Source organism: Delphinapterus leucas, chromosome 13, assembly GCF_059928025.1.
Source record: "Delphinapterus leucas isolate spDelLeu-1000000601 "Yukka" chromosome 13, BTC_Dleu_Yukka2, whole genome shotgun sequence".
Taxonomy (NCBI): domain Eukaryota; kingdom Metazoa; phylum Chordata; class Mammalia; order Artiodactyla; family Monodontidae; genus Delphinapterus; species Delphinapterus leucas.
In genome coordinates this window covers 4785260-4804453 of record NC_143141.1, presented here as the reverse complement: position 1 = coordinate 4804453, position 19194 = coordinate 4785260, and positions in this window count along the sequence as shown.

The window sequence follows — 19194 nt, the reverse complement described above, 5'->3', positions numbered from 1 at the left end:
ACGGTGCCTGGCATGTAGTGTGTCTCGTGACTAGGTCGTGTATATTGAAATAATCCCATACCTAGAACAGGGCCTGGCACGATGGAAAGGTGGGTCTGCAATTTTAATATCGATGAAAGCATTTGCTGCCTTCCAGCAGGGCACCCTCGAAGGCAACAGCAGTGAGGGTTTTCCTCCATGTTTCTTGAGGCTCTCTCTGCTCTCTTAACAAACTCAACCAGGAGTAGAGATAGAGGGAAACAACAGAGGAGGAAGAAAGAACAGGAGGAGAGAGAGGCGGGAAGGGGGGCCTGGGGGGCGGAACGGAGGATGGAAATGAGAGCGAGTGGGAGGAGGGCTAATAGAGTGCGGCCGCCCAGCTGTCTCACATCCTGCAGGACCACAGGACTGCTTTCTTCTTGGCTGGCATTGCCAGCCCAGTGGGGCTGCACTAGGTGTTTCCTATGCATCATTTAATTTAATCTTCACAGCAGTTGAGTAGCAAGTATCAATACAATTTTCATTTCCACTTTAAAGACAGGGGTCTAGGAGAGAAACTGATGAGCTGGAACTGCTCTGCAACGCGGTCTTAACCACTGCTCTCCACTGCCTCTGGTTCTTAACTGACCTTTCACCAAATGCCACCCCTTGGGGGCCCCATTTCTCCCTCATTCCTCATGCGTTGCCTTATTTACCATAATTATAAGGTGAAGAAAGGGCTCGTATGTGATACAGCAGCTTACTTTTCTTCATCTTGATTAGAAAAATTGGGGGTAAAAGAGAGTCTAAAGAAGAAGATGGCTGAAGGGGAAGGGATGCCATGGGCCCGCACCGCTCTCCGTATTTATCTTTGTGATTGTGCTGGCAGAGAATATAGGAGACGGGAGAAATATGGGGCCTTGGAGAGTGAAAAGGGAGATCCTGAAATAATATTTTTAAGAATGGACAAAAAATAAAATAAAAGGCAATTGTAGAGCCGCCATCGCTTCATTAAGATTTTCAACTTGGGCAAGGGCAGCAATATAAGGATTTATTTAAACTCTCAGATAGTTTATAGGTGGGGTTAGCACATTCTGAGATATTCTGTTCCCTTGAGGACCTGTGGTTGAAACTTGGGAGTGCTTAAAAGTCTTCCTTAAGCTGATATGTTCTTTGAGTTGTTTCCATGAAGAAGTTTTAGCCTGCACCTTAGCGTCGTCTCAAGCAATTAGATTTTCGTGATTCTAGTACTATTGATCCACATAATTTTAGGTGTGTAGAAGTAACAGTAGGTGAGAAGTGATGGAATAATTCTTGGATTTGGACAGTTTTTTCATTCTAATCCCTCTTCCATCAGTGCTCTGCTTTGGATCACCCTGTTCGATTCCTAGAAGGCCAAGGGAAAGAGAGCCTTCAAAGACCCCACACCTTTGCACAGACGTAGGAATGACACAACAAAGTGGCGCATTTCAAGAGTGAATAAGAGCCACTGCTGTGGAGATCTTATTTCATGAAGGACAATTAATTCAACGTCCTGAACGTCCACCCCAAGCCGCACGTGGCAGTAACCGTTGGGAGACTCCAGGGTAAGCAATGATGTAAATTGCTTGTCACCTGGGGGCAGGTAAACGAACAGAGCATGCATTGGTACTCATTACAGTCAGTTACAAGTCACCAACAAGGTTGGCTGAGAGGGCTGTCACTGCGCTGAATTCCTCACAACGCAGTCTGCTCTACACCTCAGAGCAGAGAACTGCAGAATTTAGTCGAATGTACAGGTGTATGTTGGGTTTCTCCCCAGGTCCCACTTCTAGACCCTGAGATTCAGTTTGGGGCTGGTGACAGTGTTTCTCAAGGCCTAATAACATCTGTCATTTAAGCACTGGGCCCGCAAGACGATCACTGGAGAACTACTCGTGACGTCCTCTTGGCACTTCTGAGAAAGCCATGGGAGCGTTTCTGTGAGGGAGCTGCAGAAAGTGGCCGGAAACCCAGCCGAGTGTTTGCTTACACAGTTTGCCTTTGATGCGGATCACACAGTGTGGACTTCTCTCTTGTTCTCTCCATCCAGTAATTCCAAACATATTGCAGTTTTAAATTCTGTAGGGGCTGAAGGACTACTCAGGGGATGAAGAGAAGGAAGTGACCATCTTATTTAAATCTCTAAACACTCCTCGAAGCGCTAGGTGCCTCACGCGGAACGAAAGGAAAATTGACTCCTGTTAGGGCCCATCCTTACAGAAAGACACTTGAATTTAGAAAAACTAGATCTCCCCCACCACGGACGTACGTACTTGAATCAGTGTGGGACTTTAGGCACAAATCCCTGGCTTTGTGAAAAGGATAGTTTTTGTACACTTTTGACGATAAGTATTTTTTGGTGCAGTATCTTTCTTGTGTGAATGCCTTAGTCCTAGAAATAAATTCAGTCTCTTCCTTTTTATTTCCACACAATCTCTCATTTATTCTTCTGGTATTTTTTGTGTGGATCTTCCAGTTGGTGTGTCCTGTTGTCATGTGGGCATACTGTAGCATATGCCGCAGCATTGCGTTTTTCTTTTAAAAGACATCAGTTCGTTACTCAGCTGATTCTTTTGGTTTCCACGGGTGTTCCTTTATTGATGTTGTATATTTCCTTATACAAAAGAGGAATAAAATTAAAAACAAACCAAATTGGAAGGACTGATAAGGAAGAACACCCACCGAGTGTGTTTCGGGTTCTCCTACGTGTTCCGTGATGAAAACACGAAACCTGCTCCTCATTGGGGACCGGTGTCAGGATCCCTCTCCCAGGCCTGGACCTCTAAGGCCCACAGTCCTTTCTAGACCAGACCTGTCCTGTCCTGGAACAGGGAAGCCACCCATTTTGTACTGAAGGCAATGGGACAGGTAGAGCCTTGCTGTTGGGATGTTATTTTCATGACAGAATAAGTTTCGCCAAGCTATGCAGGATCTGAGCACGAACAGAGAATAATATAATGTATATTACAGGACTGGTGCCTTTTGGGCTAGGTTCACAAGAGTTAGCACATACGGGATGGGACACTGAATCATCTTGGAGCAGATTTTCTCCTTTGTATATCGGAGGAGTCTCTTCTTTGTCATGTAAATGAAGAAGACTTACTCTTTGCACCAAGGAAAAGAGTAGAAGCTTTCTGGTTTGCTGAAGCCCTACTCTTTGTAAGAGCCCTTGATATGAAGGGGTTCTGGATAGGAGGTGACACAGCCCAGTGTGGGAGGTTTAATTTCCCTGAAATGTGAAGGAAAAGGTTCTGTGCTGGTGACAAGACACCAAGGCCTCATGGTTGAGGGGGAAGGGTTCCTCTCAACCATCTTCCACCTACTATGGGCTGAGGTCTGAAGCCCCTTTGCTCATGACTCATCACTCCTTTTGGGGGGATGGGTGCTGACCATTGTCAGTGGTGCTGAAAGAGCCTCATTCTCAGAGCCCAGTAGCCTCACTGCCACAGCGGGGGCAGCAAAGGCATCTGCTCCATGATGGACCAGTACCCACCAGACTGTACGGGTCCCTGTGTAGCAGGGACAGAGGAGCCAGTATGACCCCTGTCACAGGGGCCAAAGCAGTTGACTAAGTCAGAAAGACTTTCACCTTGGGAATAATTAACTCTGGAGTGTAAGCAATTATTAGCAGACCTCCATGTCTTTTCCCTGATAGTAGCCGTGTTGGGAAACGGGCTGGTTTGACTGCAGAACTTTGACCCTTTGCAACTCCTTAGATCAACAGGCACTGGGGGTCGGGGAGGGAGCAATGAGATTCCAGAAGCAGCTCCACCCACCCAAGCTTTAAATTACCTCTAAAGTGACATGTGACTTCCCTGGTGGTCCAGTAGTTAAGACTCAGCGCTCCACTGCAGGGGGCGTGCGTTCGGTCCCTGGTCAGGGGAAGTTCCCTATGCCACACAGTGTGGCCAAAATAAATAAAACAGACTGATGGTACCTCTCTTACCTAAATACTTAACAGTTTTAAAATACAGGGTTCATGTTCATTTAGGAAGTTCTCGACGCTGAGGCTGATGGACTGGTGTGTGTGTGTTTGCATGTGTGTCCGCTGCAAACACTACTGGAAACCCTCTTGTGTTCCCACATCACTAGACCATCCTGGTTCACCTTACAGAAGTGTCTGTCACAGGTGGGCCCAGGAGGACTGGATTGTGTGCAGAGCCTGTGCAGCAGTGTAGCCGCTGGATAAGTCCCGGAAGTCAAGTGGAGCCCCACAGACTCAAGATACTTTTCTCTCCCGCTCTACCTAAACCCAACCTCCCTGTGTGACATAGTCTCTGAGAATCTGTCTGGTTCTTTGTTCCTTCGTTCTAGACCTGTCCTTTTGTGGAAGCTTAAAGTGTCCTTGGTGTGAATGCTTCATGTTCTCTTGACTTCCCACTTGAGTTGAAGGATGGGAAAATCCAAAGGACATTCAAGGAGTGAGGGGGTGTTGATTATCTCCATGTAATTGCAGACAAATCTGGTCAGAAGGTGGTCAACCACAGGTCTTCCTTACGGAAAGAGACTAACATTGAGAACGCATTACCAACCGAACCAAGTGAAATACCCCCTACCTGTCAAGGCAGCACTTTGGAAGCAACGGGGGCGGAGCGGGGAGGTACAAGGAGAACACACCACATGGTTGCTCTTGGCTGATGGTGACGCAGAGGATGGGGACTGGAGAACTTAAACATCTCAGCTGAAGATTGTGAACATTTGCTCTAAAGGTGGAGAAAGCACTAGGAATTCCCTTGCTCTAAACTTTTCTCCATAGATTTCTCTGCATATGGAGCATTTCCTCACTTTTAAGGAATTACATGCCAGAACACCAGGTTTAAGGGAAAAGATAGGTTACAGCAGAAGCGAACTGACATTTAATACATTTATTTCTTTTTGCCTTCTATAGAAGTTAATGGGTGTTAATTAATAGGTATTAAAAAATTCAGCATTGCAGAGTAGGATTATTAAACATTTTGGGGTCCAATACAGCATTAACAGCTTCAGTGTAATATACCCTCCGACAAGTAGCGTTTAATTACAGGGATTAGCAAGCAGCGACTCTCGTAGTTAGCTTTAATTTTTCTAGACATGTACCAGCCGAAAAGCCCTGGTACTCATATTTCACAGCAGTGGAGGTGATACCCTGGATGAGTCCAGTGGAGAGGAACACTATAGAAGAATCTCTCTAGTTGGCCACAATCACACCTCCAAGGAGCAGGGTATCTGCTATCTTGCAAATCAAATGAAAAGCAAAACAAACTATTTCCTCTTAACTGTGACCAGATTCAAATATCCTTTAGGTATTAAAGAAGCCAAACATTCTTAATTGTTTATTGATTATGCAAATCATATAAACCTGAGATATCCGAGTTGGGTTAAACAGTTGCTTTTGAAGCTGGGGCATCAGGGCTTCATGGGAGAGGGGTGTGCTGGGCTGCTGCATTGGAAACAGTTTGGATGTGACTTCTCTGCTTGGGAGAATCCGAGGTGGGGAGGGCAGAGGTGGTGCCTTCATTCACCTGAAGGGTGAGGGACCGTCATCAGGGATTTTTTCAAGCAGACTGAGAATAAGCCCTGAGCATTCTATAGAGAAACTTGAGTTTGGCCTGTCTAGCAATGGAGACGCCTGCCAAGTAGTGAGCTGGCAAAGAATAAGAAAGCAGAGGAGGGCGAGGGGAATCTTGAGAGATGATCCTTGGCTACCCAAATGCGTTTTTGGTCGAAGCCTTTGAGCACAGTGTAAGAATACAAAATAAAGTGGGAGGAATATTTTTCAGCTCTTTTGCAATGTAAGAATGCCAGCTTTTAGGGTTGAGGAGAAGGAAAGTATGGGGGGGGTGGAAAGGAAGTAAAAATATTCTGAGATTAAAATGTTATCTTTAAATATTGTGCTTCAGCTCCTCAGCGACCAAGGGCTTTCATGCTGGCTGCAAACTCTGACTAAATCTTTATTTCCTTGTGGTTCAAAGTCATTAACTGTTCCCTGGCACCACTAGGTGGAGATGTAGGTTTACCAAGCGTCCATTCCCTGGCTAAAAATGGCCTGTGAAATCCTTAACAAAAATTTAAAATGTTCAAAATTGATCAATTATGAATCATGTGGGTCACGAATTCACACTGATCTTTGGGGGGAGGGGGAGGAGGTTTCTAAAAATCCCACGTCAAACAACAATAGCAAATAACCCTCAGTGTGCAGTTGTAAAGTAGTCCATGCGAATTATTATTTTTTAAGCTGTAAGTTCTGGTGCTTAAGACTCTGAGAGAATAATCACGCCGTGTTATAAATTGTCTGCTGCCAAATACACACACATATTTTCCTTTATTCTCACACCAGCTGCTCCATCACGCTATCCGTGGTCAAGAACAAACAAACAAAAAGTACCCCTAAAAAATGCTGAGTTTCCTTTCCAACCTCGCCAGTGGAATGGTGCCAGCGACCGGCGGAGGCAGGGAATTGTGTGCTTGGGTTTAAAGGGTTGTTTCTAAATGTAGGACTTCTTGAGAATCTCATTACCTCACATCTTGATGTGTGAAGTGTGATTCACAGCAGTTTGCTGGAGGCTAGTTAGCTCTTGTCTTCACGGATGATGGTGTCTAATATCCCATTAATCAAACCTCAGTGAAATGAAGCATTTCGGTTTGTTTTGGCTAAGCCTCTTCTCTCTACTTAGCTGACCCCTGTGCTTTTTTTGTCCACTTTTCTATGCCCATTGGTGGATAGCATGGGCTATCAGATGGCTTCCAGAGTAGACAATGGATACCAATCGTTTTCTAGAAAGGCAGGGAGTCATTTATTATTCCTCCTTTCACACTTGTCTCTCAGATAAAAATGCTCCTCAAGTTCATTTAATCATTCATTCTCAGTTTCTTCCTCTTCAGTTCTCTCCGTCGCTTTCAGAGAAAGAATACCTCATAGATTTCATCAAAGTTGCCCAAGTAACCCTGCTCCTCAGAGAGCGTGGTTCTTCCACCCGCCAGGATCCCATTTAAAGACCCCATTTTCTCATGAGGTGAAGGAACTCTCCATTAGGGCTGGGGAAGTTCACATACCAACGTGATCCTTGCTACATGACAATCATGCAAAAGCTTCCAGGACAAACAGCAAAACTGAAATATAATAAATGGTTGTAGTAGGGCAAGCATCATACCAAAAGGTATTTACTTTCTATTAAATCTTTTCTCCTTTAATTTTCAACACACTCAAAAATTTTAAAATTACTGTGCAAAAGAATCCATGGGGAAAAGTAGGAAACATTTTTAGTGGCCAGGATTTAGGGACCGGGGGGAAAAGGAGGTACAGATTATTAAAACACAGAAACCAGATTGACGTCGAAGGCATTGCCTTCCATCTCACCATTAATTCCCAACTGCTGTAGGGTAATATTAACATAACATTACAGTTAGTTCTTAAACACGATCCCACAATTAGTACTACACAGAATCAGATAATCATTCACAAACGGTGCTATGGAAAGGGGAAGTCCTGCTTTCTCAGTCACGTGCTTCTTTTAAAAGCATATGCCATCACAGCTCATAGCATCACACTTGTTAGTTATTTTCTTATTCTGGGGCAGGGGAGGAGTCTAGGTCTGGAAGTCATCCCCCACCAAATAGACCTTAAATGAACATTATGAGCAAGCATCACACAGGTTGATGGGGGATGCAGGACTGACCATCACCTGGCCTGAACCTTCCGGAGTCTCAGCAGCTCCTCCCAGGGATCATGCTGTGAAAAATGCCAACGGCAGCGCTGGCTGCATGAATATTACCTGTGAGATGGGTCTTCTTTCCTTAGCAAGTGGGATACCTCAGAAGTCACCAGTTTCTGATAGAAGCATAAAGTCCTTTAGGCATAGGGAAAGAAACAAAACTTATTTTTTATTCATAAGATACAACTTTCTTAAAGACAATGGATGGTTGGTTCGTGCTTACTACGTGCTAGGTGCTATTAAAGTATTTTACATGGAGAAACAGATTTCATCCTACAGGAATCTAATGAGTTAGTGCTATTATTATCCCCATTTTATAGACGAGGAAATTGACGTGGAGTGCTGATGGGACCTGCCCAAGAAAGCACAGCTCTGAGTGGTGAGGTCGGGAATTCACACCCAGGCAATCAGAGGGCAACATCCTCTGTTCTTGCCCACTTTGCTATAACATAGCAACACCTATTTGCTTTTCAAAATCTCATAACTTTTAAATAGAGTTTTCTTAGCTAATTTGGACATATGTGTTATCCTAAAAAGTACCCTATAGAAGTGCCGCTGTTCCCAGAAGAGATAAAAAGCATTTTCCTCATTTCAAGTCCGCTTGATATACAGTGCTATTTTTACAATGTAAAATTAACATTTTTAACGTGTCACTAGTTCTCCCAAAGTAATTGTAAAACATGTATTTTAATTTTCCTGTTGTGGTACCATGATGAGTGCTAGAAATGTGGGCTTACATGCTGAGGGATTATACTGGAAAAAGTAGTTTTTAAAAAATCAGTCTATGGGATTTCCCTGGCAGTCCAGTGGTTAGGACTCCGTGCTTCCACTGCAGGGGTCTCGGGTTCCATCCCTGGTCAGGGAGCTAAGATCCCAAAAGCTGCGTGGTATAGCCAAATAAGTACATAAAATAAAATAAAATAATAAATAAAATAAAGCATCAGTCTACATTATTCCTTAGTATAAGTAGAAAATAATTAAAATAAAATTTTTTTGGAGGAAAACTTGTTGACTAGTGGAAAGACCTGTTCCAAGCAATGTTCACATGAATATCACACACACACACACACACACACACACACACACTCAGCGCACACATAAGACCCCTTCTGAGCAAAGTCGTATAATCAGAATAATCTTCCTTTGCTCAAGGGAGATAGACATAATTTGAACCATGACTATTAATACAGACTGGTCTGGTTTGAACATAAATGCCAAGTTTTAGCTAGACCGAAACTTAGGACAATCCATATCTAGGAAACAAACTCGAATCAGAACACATGCGGATCCAGGAGGGAACTTAGTTTCTCCCTCCACATTCTCTGTAGGGAGACCCTGCCTGCCTTTCCTCTGACATTCGTCTAAATGCATCCCCATCAGGGACAGACTGTAAGGAAAAATGGGGTCCTCTCCCCATCAGCATTCTCCTCCAATATTAAATATTAAGAAAGGTTTCAGGGCACTCGGCCCTGGATGCAATTACGTACTGATGCGCGTGTGTTCTGTACGTGCGCACAAACACGCCTTCTGAGAAGCCAGCCACTGGGAAACTAAGCATCACGGAAAGAAACCTCACCTCAAGACCAAAGAGGATTAGGTTGTAGGATGGGGTGAGGAGGAACGTAAATTACAAGCACGCTTCTCCCTGACCAATTGTTTGGGTTCATCTCCTGAGTGTTTCCGCTCCAGCCAGCCCCCCAATGAAAGGATGGCAGAAAGGCAATCACTGCAGAGAGGGGCTGAAAGGGACCAGGAAGACAGAGCCTGTGTTTGGCGCTAAGGCCCCTTTGCCAGGACAAAGCCGAGGAAAGGGATTCACAGTCTGTCACGTTGAGTTCTGATCAATCAGTGGTTCTCAGCAGTCAGATGGTCAGGCTGGCACCTCTGGCTGCTGAGAACTTTGGAGGTGAAATACCTTTGCTTCACACTTTCACTTTCAGCTCTCAGAGTCCCTGGTCATCTTCACCAGAGTGTATTCTGTGGACGTTTTAGTTGTTGGGAGTGTTGATCAAATCAGATGCCGGGTGGGGGGGGCGGGGAAAGGAAGATGTCCGCCTTGAAGTCTTCTCCATTGACAGAACGCATGTTGGATCAAAATACAATGCCATTCATCTCTTGTGGCCCTTTGTTGATCATGTTTGCTGGGAGGATAAGTGAACTCCGTGAAAAGACATTTATCTAAATTATCCTCATAAAGTGCCGTCACTGTGTAAAAAGAAAAATGGGAAAGAAGGCCGGTCTGTTCACAGATGCCTTACACTTGAATTAATTGAGGAAAAAGACAAGGACTCCTGGTGTAGTCAGTGTTTATGTACATATATGTATGTAAACTATATATGTTTGGATGGATGGATGTAATTGTGTATACATACACGTATGTGTATATTATGTAAACCAGGATCCGAGAGGCTAAAAGTTATCCTTGTGGGAAGCTGTTCAGCGCTTACACTTTTGAAAGCACTCACCCAGATAGAAACTGAGACTTCTCACTGATAGAAAGCCAGTAACCAAATTGTAAACAAATATGGGTAATGTCTGCGAGTCTGTGCGGACAAGCAGATAAGAAGATAAATGTCGAGTTTCTCTTAATTAGCCTTTCTTAATTAAAAACAGCAGCAGTATTGTGATCAAAATGAACTCTGGTGGGAGCGTGGTCACTTGGTCTTCTGGGTATCACTCGAGGAAAATTAGATTTTTTTTCCCCCTCCTAGGATAAATTGTGCATTAAAGAAGGAATAAATGGTGTCTGTGAGCAGTGTCCCTTTGGTTTTTATCTGTGTGAGATGGATGTGCCTCTTGCCGTTTTCCGAATGGCATGGGGGCAGACTTAGCCATCATTAGCACCCCAGGATAGATCCAATTCACTAATTACTTATGCTGTCCTGGTTCACTGAGATTTAAGTACCAAGCCAATCCCATTATCTGCAGTCTCCCAAGCTTGCCAGAGCCATCCGTCTTTCATGGAAAAGAAGCACAAGGGTTATCAATTGGACCCCGCAAGACTTGGGATTTTCCGACTTTGGGAGAAGGCAAGATTAGTCCTGACTCGAGTCCAGGCCCCTCTAAGCCACCACTTTGGATGCGATAAAAGTAAATGGTGACAATTATCCGTCACTACGTGAAGAATCGGGAGGGGAAAAGCAGAGTGCAAAGGGAAGGGAGGGGAGAGGAGGAAAAAGGGAGGAGAGATAAAAAACGTGGGGAAGAGAACGAAGCCCGGCTGTGACTCTCGGCCTGTGGTTTCAGGCAGCCCTTCCCATCACCTCCGAGCTACAAATAATTCATGTTACAAACATACGGTCGGAGCTCAGGAATTAAAATATCCCGGAGGTACGAGGCCCCTCTTAGAGGAGGGGGGACGGGGAGGGGCCGCGGGGGGAGGAGAGCCTGGAGGAGACTCTCTATCCTTACTGGATGCTCTGGACGCCCTGGACCCGTTCAGAGTCTAGTGGGCTCCTCCGCCACCGGCTCCGGGCAAGTGATTGGCACTTGCTCTGCGGCGGGGAGGTCTTGGCAGCTCTTGGCAGGTCGGACCGCGTTCATCTGCACACTTTAGGAAGCAGCAGTGTGGCTACTCATACAAAAAAGAATCTTCTGAGCAGCATGACATCTCTTGGAATGGAATATTTGTCTTTACAAATGATTGCTCCGCTGCCAGCACTTGACAAGGTGCTCACAAACATGTGTAATTGTTGGAAGTGTAATGATGATTATTTGCATATTTAATGTTAAAACAGTACTGAAGGAGCAACCCCGACTAAACTTTTTAGGGGAAGATTTGAATATGTTCAGCATCAACCGGGGGTCCCAGGGAGGAGGAGGTGCTCCATGGAGAGCAAGCGCAGTGGCCATTGGCTTAAAGTGCAAGGGCACCGCGGCCTCAGTGTTTGGATTTACCGACACGGTGGCGCTCTCTGGACCCATGCGAAGTGCAAGCTCACCAACATGGGAAAGATGCTTTCTCTTGGCTTTGATTCAAACATAAACTGCAGAACGCCCTGTATCAGCCTGGTTTTACATTCGCTGTCTGTGAATCCAAGAACAGTGGCCAGGAAAGTGGGATAAGAGTTCTGATGCTATGAAGGAGGATGCTATAGGCAGAATTCATGACACTTTTTATCCACTGGCGTTATCCACCCATTCCTGTACCCCAAAGAAATCATTCGTGGGGAACAACCTAGTTGAACTGTTAAAATGGCGTTGTATTCAGACTAGTAGGGAGAACATTTTTTTTTTCTTAAAATGTAGAAGCCCTTCTAAGATTCTTTTCCAGTTTTCACTTAGATGGGCCGTTGTTCTAGTAACCATTCTTTTTCTCCAGATGTCTACTAAACTTACTGTGGTGACCATTTCACAACATAGACAAATATCAAATCATGATGTGCTACACCTAAAACGAATACAGTGTTATAGGACAATTATGTCAATTAAAAATGCTTTTTCTCATAATATTCCTTAAAAATAAAGACTGTGGTTGACAATCTAGACGAAATTAGCAGCACCTCTATTCCCCACTCCCCACCTCCCTCCCGCCAACTTTGACTTTAGTGCATCTCTGCCCTGTGGGTCCATAATGTGTGAAGTTAAATGCTTTGTCTTTCTGCTTTCCATCTGTGACCAAATGAATTTGGGAGGCCCCCAGTGGTTCAAGGTGACATTTTCCCAAGATAGGATCCAGTGTAGAAAACGTGCCCCCAAATCCAGAACACAGAACATTCCCTGTGCAAATGATGCTCCTTGCACCACATTTCTTAACAGTGACAAAGACCCTGGCCCTGGGAACCAGGGCGGCCTGCCTGCCTTTCTGAGCCAGACCTAACTAGGCTCTCACAGCAGGCCGACCTGCGCTTACCCACAGACTCGTAAGCATCTTGAACAACTTGAAACTCGGAGATGGTGCTTCGTGCTCCAAATCAGCAGGAAAGGAGGTTTTAGATGCCGGCAATCATCTCAGGGAAAATACACCTCCCTGAAATCAATAGAATAATTTTTGATAATGTAGCCACTTGATCTGGTAATTTGGCCTTTCACCTGTAGTGAACAACTTCGCTGGAGACTTTCTTGAGCTCTTTAGATGCCTCTTACTCGGAGGCTATCCTGTTCTTGTCTTTCAAAGGAGGCTGAATAATGAGCTTTTGAGTTTAGTGCTTTCGCTCCTTCCTCTTTCCTCTCCACCCACCCCCAGCTTCCTCTGGACTCCCCCCAACCCCAGCCCCGAGCCCCCTGACATAACCTACTTGGGAGTGAGCCAAAGCTCGTCACCAACAAGGCACAGACGTTGGAGGAGCACCACCATCAACAGGACTCAATTATCATTTTCTAAATCGGCTTTTTAAAAATCTGATGGGTGACTAGAGACTGAACGTCTCCATTCCAGACCCCATCCTCCCAGGCACTGCTCTTGGCGGGGCTGAGCAGGACCGGCCATGACCTTGAATGTGTTGCTGACCGTGGCATGGTTTACCTGCAGCAGGTGCGGTTGGCATGTTATCTTGCACACCTGTCAGTCAGATGACTAATCCTTTAGGAAATAAAAAATACTCAAATTTTCCTTCTGAGCATCAAAGAAGTCAGCTGCTCTGTGGTAACGAGAAAGTGGGGCTTACCAAGTCAAGGAAGTACTGACAGTGAACGATTTTATAGTTCCAGACACTCTTCAAATTCATCTTGATTCTCACGACAACCTGATGAGATGGATATTGTAGTTGCAAGCCCCCATTTTACAGATCAGGAAACTGAGGCGTGGAGGGAATAAATGAGGCCAGTGTTCACAGCTCACAGAGGATGAGACTAGGATTCAAACCTGGGCAGGGCAGCAGCACCAGAGCCTAACCATTATGCTACGCTGTCTCTTGGGGTTGTTGGCTACCCTTCCTGCTTTGATGTTAACTTCAGGCATTATATGTGGACACGAAGCCAGTCTCATCTCCCTGAACTGTTTTATGGCAGTACTGTAAGACTCTGCTTGCCGTTTTGTGTATCAGTTTAGAAAGAGACTCATGGCAAGTGCCAGTGACCATCACTGACCCCAGGGATGAGTTCGTTGCTCTCCTCCAACACGGAACACAGAAAGCTATGGGATTCATTTTTTTAAAATATAATATTAAACCAACCCTTGGGAGACAAAGTTGAATTTTATTCCTTGTTAAATTCTTTGAAGAGCAAAGTAGTTTTAAAAACATGTGACAATAATTAGCAGTATTTCTTTAGGGGTTTGTTGGTTTGACCTTAGCCTTTTAATCTGTCAAACTATGCTAATTGGCCTGACAGACAGAAAGATAAAATGTAGAGGCAGACACACTAGTGGGGAAACAGGGAAAGACAGGAGGGAGTGAGGGACCAAGAAGAACCAAAGGGTGTGCAGTCCACTGGTCACTGTGGGTGGCAGTCTTCCTGGGTGGCCCCAAAGATTAGAGCTGGACAGAGCCTCAGAAGCAGCTCACTATTTTTATTCTAAGCCCAGCAAAGTGAGCAAGCTCATTGGAGCATGTTCCAGTAATCTCCTTTTCCTGGGAGCTGAGCAGCAAATAAGGTTATAGTTTAAAAAGTCATGGATGGGATGGGAAATACATAAAATGTCCTAATTGGAGGTTCCAATGCATGGTGAATGCAGTGCCTGCTGAATGCCATATGTCGTTCTGTAATTTTGGCAGAGACATTTACGGCTCATCAAATATCCATGGACTTCCCAATTTTTCAAGTCTCCCTGTAGTAAGAAGTGTCTGTATGACCGGCTGAGTGCAGATGACATTTGTCATTCTTGAGTCAAAGCATTTAAGAGCTGGTGTGTGACCTTCCAGCCTTCTCTCTTGCTGAGGAGAATGTAGGGTCTGGAATTCAGATGGTCCAGCTACCAGGTGAGCCATCCTTGACCTTCTGAATTTGTGAGCAACTGGATAGAGCTGACACAATTAGATATATGTACTATGAGCAGGAAATAAACTGTTGCAGTGGTATATCATTGATTTCAGGGTTATTTTGTTACTGCAGCATAACCCAATCTTTTTCTGACTAAAGGCTACAGAACCACATAAGTAACTATTTCTAGTAACTGAATTGCATAGATCTTTTGAGTTCACACATCAGCAACCAACCTATTCAGTTTATTATTATACCTAGACTAGATAGGAAGGATAAAGGGAAATTACTGAATACATTCTTCATTGTAAACATTGTGTGAGATGTTTTAATAAGCCATTTCATTTTGGGCTCCCAGGAAAAAAGAGGTTAGATGTTAACATTTCATCACTTGTTAAATAAAAAAGGGAAAGGAAACTCAGAGAGGATAAACAACTTACCTAAGTGTATACAGTCACTCTTCTGGAATTTTATATATTTGACTTTAAAATCTGTCTTCTGTTTTATGCCACCTAGCCCTCCTGTAAAGGCAAACTAGAGAATATACAGGTATCTTAGAAGTCAGGGAACAGACAGAATGATCTGCTCACAATTTTATAAGCCACAAATCTATGATTCTGTGTTAAGTCCAGCAAGGTAGCAATCATAAAGCTTCTCTGTAGGAGAATCTTAAGATTCAAAATTTCTTAATGTGGGATTTCTATTACCTGAGCAGGGATAGTGGAGGTATTTGGAAAAGGACCCCAAAGAACATCTGAGTTCCAAGGACAATGGCAGTAGCAGGGTCCGTACCTATTACATACATCTCCTCCACACCCCCTTGAAACATTATTATTACTGGTTTCTTGGTGAACCTTTAGATTTTCTTGAAGGTCCTATTTTTTTTTTTACATACTCCACATATGACATCATTATCCCAAATACCTCTTTTTTGTGTTGGACTATGTTTAATATGTAAAGCAAATTAGTCATTAGTCAATTAAAGCATTGCCATTATTTTATTCCTCCCTTCCTCAAAAGTATGGAAATAATTCCACACACGCACACACACACACACAGACGCACACACACACACATATATATATTTATTTATATATATATATATATATATATCATTCTCACTCACCAAACACACCAAATAACACCCATACACTCACACACCTGTTACACACAAACACACATAACCACATTTGGTGCTGTGAAGAGTCCCACGAATACTAGGGCCAAACGTATAATGAAAAGTCTTGAGAACCACTGAACTGAGAATTCTGTTTTCTGGATACAGAAATACTGAGACCAGAACATTGGAGGCCATTAAGGGAGCCTATAATAAGCATGATATGGTATTTAAGTCCATTTACTCAGTAAGGTTTTTTTTTTTTTAAACATCTTTATTGGAGTATAATTGCTTTACAATGGTGTGTTAGTTTCTGCTTTATAACAAAGTGAATCAGTTATACATATACATATGTCCCCATAACTCTTCCCTCTTGCGTCTCCCTCCCTCCCACCCTCTAGGTGGTCACAAAGCACCGAGCTGATCTCCCTGTGCTAGGCAACTGCTTCCCACTAGCTACCTATTTTACGTTTGGTAGTGTATATATGTCCATGCCACTCTCTCACTTTGTCCCAGCTTACCCTTCCCCCTCCCCGTATCCTCAAGTCCATTCTTTAGTAGGTCTGTGTCTTTATTCCTGTCTTGCCCCTAGGCTCTTCATGACCATTTTTTTTGTTTGTTTAGATTCCATATATATGTGTTAACATACGGTATTTGTTTTTCTCTTTCTGACTTACCCTGAGAAAACCATAATTCAAAAACAGTCATGTACCAAAATGTTCATTGCAGCTCTATTTACAATAGCCAGGACATGGAAGCAACCTAAGTGTCCATCAACAGATGAATGGATAAAAAAGATGTGGCACATATGTACAACGGAATATTACTCAGCCATAAAAAGAAACCAAATTGAGTTATTTGTACTCAGTAAGTTTTCATTTAGCACCTGCACCAATTCAGGCATTGTGCTGTAATAACCATACAAAGACAACCCTGACACAGTCTTTGCTCTCATGAAGGGTACACTTGAGTTGGAAAACTGCCATGCATCAACTTTCACTCGATAACCATTTATTGTCTTATACCACTGCCATGCTTCTCAAGGCAAACTTCTCTCCCACTGTGTCTTCCCCAATCTTCTCCTCTGTATACATGACCCATGGGTGATTTATTTTAACTCTTTTGCATATTTCACCACTCTCCCTGTTCTAAGTGCACTGTGACCTACTCTGCTCAGCACTCTTTCCTTCTGGAGTGCTTACCTGGATGGCTGTGCTATCAATGACCACCACCGCCACCACCATCATCCTGCACCTGAATTATGTGGTACTCTTTATCTTCCAGGCTTTACATCATTATTTCATACATGTGTGGAAAGTGCTGAAGCCAACATTAAAACCTATGTCGTCTTGACCTCAAAGTCCATTCCTTTCAACAGTGGGCTAAATGTCCTCACCAGGACATCCAAAATTTAATTCCACATTGCATCCAACCCATTCTTCTGATATTGCAATTCAGTAGAAGCACCATTATCCAGCCAACTGGGAGTCATTCCCTTCCACTACTTGTCATGTCCTGAAGATTCAGACTCCTCAATTGCACTCAACTTTGCCAATTTCCCTCCATTTCTATAGACATTCCTCAGGAGATGTCTCCATCAGGCCTTGCCTTTACTGTCTCCTCAAATTCAACATTGACGTTGTTGCCTGAGCAATCTTTCTAAAGACCTGAAGCTAATGTGAGTTTCCCCATCTTGAACTTCCCAGAGACACCTCACAGCTTTCAGGGTAGAAGCCCAGCCTTTGGCAACAGGTCCAGCCCTTCTGCCCCAAGCTCACCCTCTGGCTGAGGTCCTGCTCAGAGCTCTCTCCAGGCACTGTCTCTCCCATCTCACTCAAGGGCATTTGCATGGGTCTTTCTGTCATGGGCAGGGGTCTACCATCTCTTCTCAACCTCTCGCCTCTAATTCCATTGAGGCCCTTGGCTCAGGTATCACCTCAGCTTCACCATCCCCTGCTCCTTCCTCAGGTTTACCTTTAGAACATTCTTTACAGGGTTACAACAACCCAGTACAGGTAGACAGGGCGGGTGTTATTTTCATTGTCATCTTACAGAAGTGGAAACTGAGTCTTGGGCTGATTAAGGGCCACACACAGGAAACTGGTTGATATAAAAGCAAAATCAAGAGCCTTGGCTTCTAAATCCTAGAAGTGTTTTTCTAGGCAGTTTCTTTCAGTTAGGATTGAAAGTTGATGCCGAATCTGGCCTCTGGACCCCAACACTGAATTAAATCTCGGAGACAGAGTTTTGGGTGAAGTAGAAGAGCTCTATTGCTTTGCCTGGCAAAGGGGGCCACAGTGGGCTAATGCCCTCAAGACTGTGTGTCCCAACTTGGAGCGGGTCGTGAGGAGTTTTGCAGTAATGGTTCAAAGAGGGCGTGGTCAGCTCATGGACACTCTTCTGATTGGCTGGTGGTGAGGTCATCAGGAGTCGGCATCATCAACCTCCTGGTTCCAACCGGTCTGGGGTCTCCGTGCTTGTGGGCAGCAGACAGTTAACTTCTCCCACCTGGAGGGGGTTTCAGTACCTGCAGAAGAGCTCAAACATATTGTTATGTGTATCCCTCGAGGAGGAACCAGGACCCTGTTCCAAGGCTGCGCTATTGTTTCTCTTGACTGTTTCTCCCTGGTCTCTGCATCCCCTCCCTTCCCTAATTAGCAACTGTTTGAACCTGCCTGTTGGAACTCAGGGAAGGTTATGGAGGCTGAATGAAGCCCATTTCCTGTAATCAAGAAATGGGGGACACAGAAAGACTTTTGTGCCCAGGAGCCCCACAGGGTCCTACTGGGTTTCAAAGGTGCTCTGGGCATTCCCTGGTTTCCTTCAAGAAGGGGGTTGTGCTTCTTACTGCATCTCCTTAATTGCTCTTGTAGATGGGGCAGCTCTTTTTGCACTTGGCATTCTCTGTTCTGCTTTGTATCTTCCTAGGCAGGCAAGGAGGTGCAGTGTAAGGAGGAAGAATCTTCCATATTCTTGCTGTGTGACTTTGGGGAAGTTACTTCGTGTCTCTGAATTCAGTTCCCAAATCTGCAGTGTGTTTAAACTAGGAGATACCATATGAGCTTGTAGGTCTTGTCTTGCCCTAGCATTCTGTATGGCCACTAAACATAAATTAAGCCCCAGAATGAGTATTCTGGCCAATCCATTGTTTCACAACAGTAGAATGTTGCCCACCCATGTAACCAGCATTTTATTTATTTATTTATTTTTAATTTTTAGCCACGCCCTATGGCATGCAGGATCTTAGTTCCCCGACCAGGGATCGAACCTGTGCCCCCTGCAGTGGAAGCGTGGAGTCTTAACCACTGGACCAGCAGGGAAGTCCCTAACCAGCATTTTAAATGCTTAATTTTATCAGTAACCTAACTCTCCTTAATAACTTAAATTGAAACTCCGTGAATACTGGGCTTGGATAGGTCTCACCTTTCAATTGCTGAAAGAATGCAGATGTACTGACTGATGGAGATGTGGTCACTGGGGCAGCACCTGAGTTCAAATTCTCCCTTGGCCTCTGATTAGCACCGGGTACCCAGCACATCGTCTGCAGGT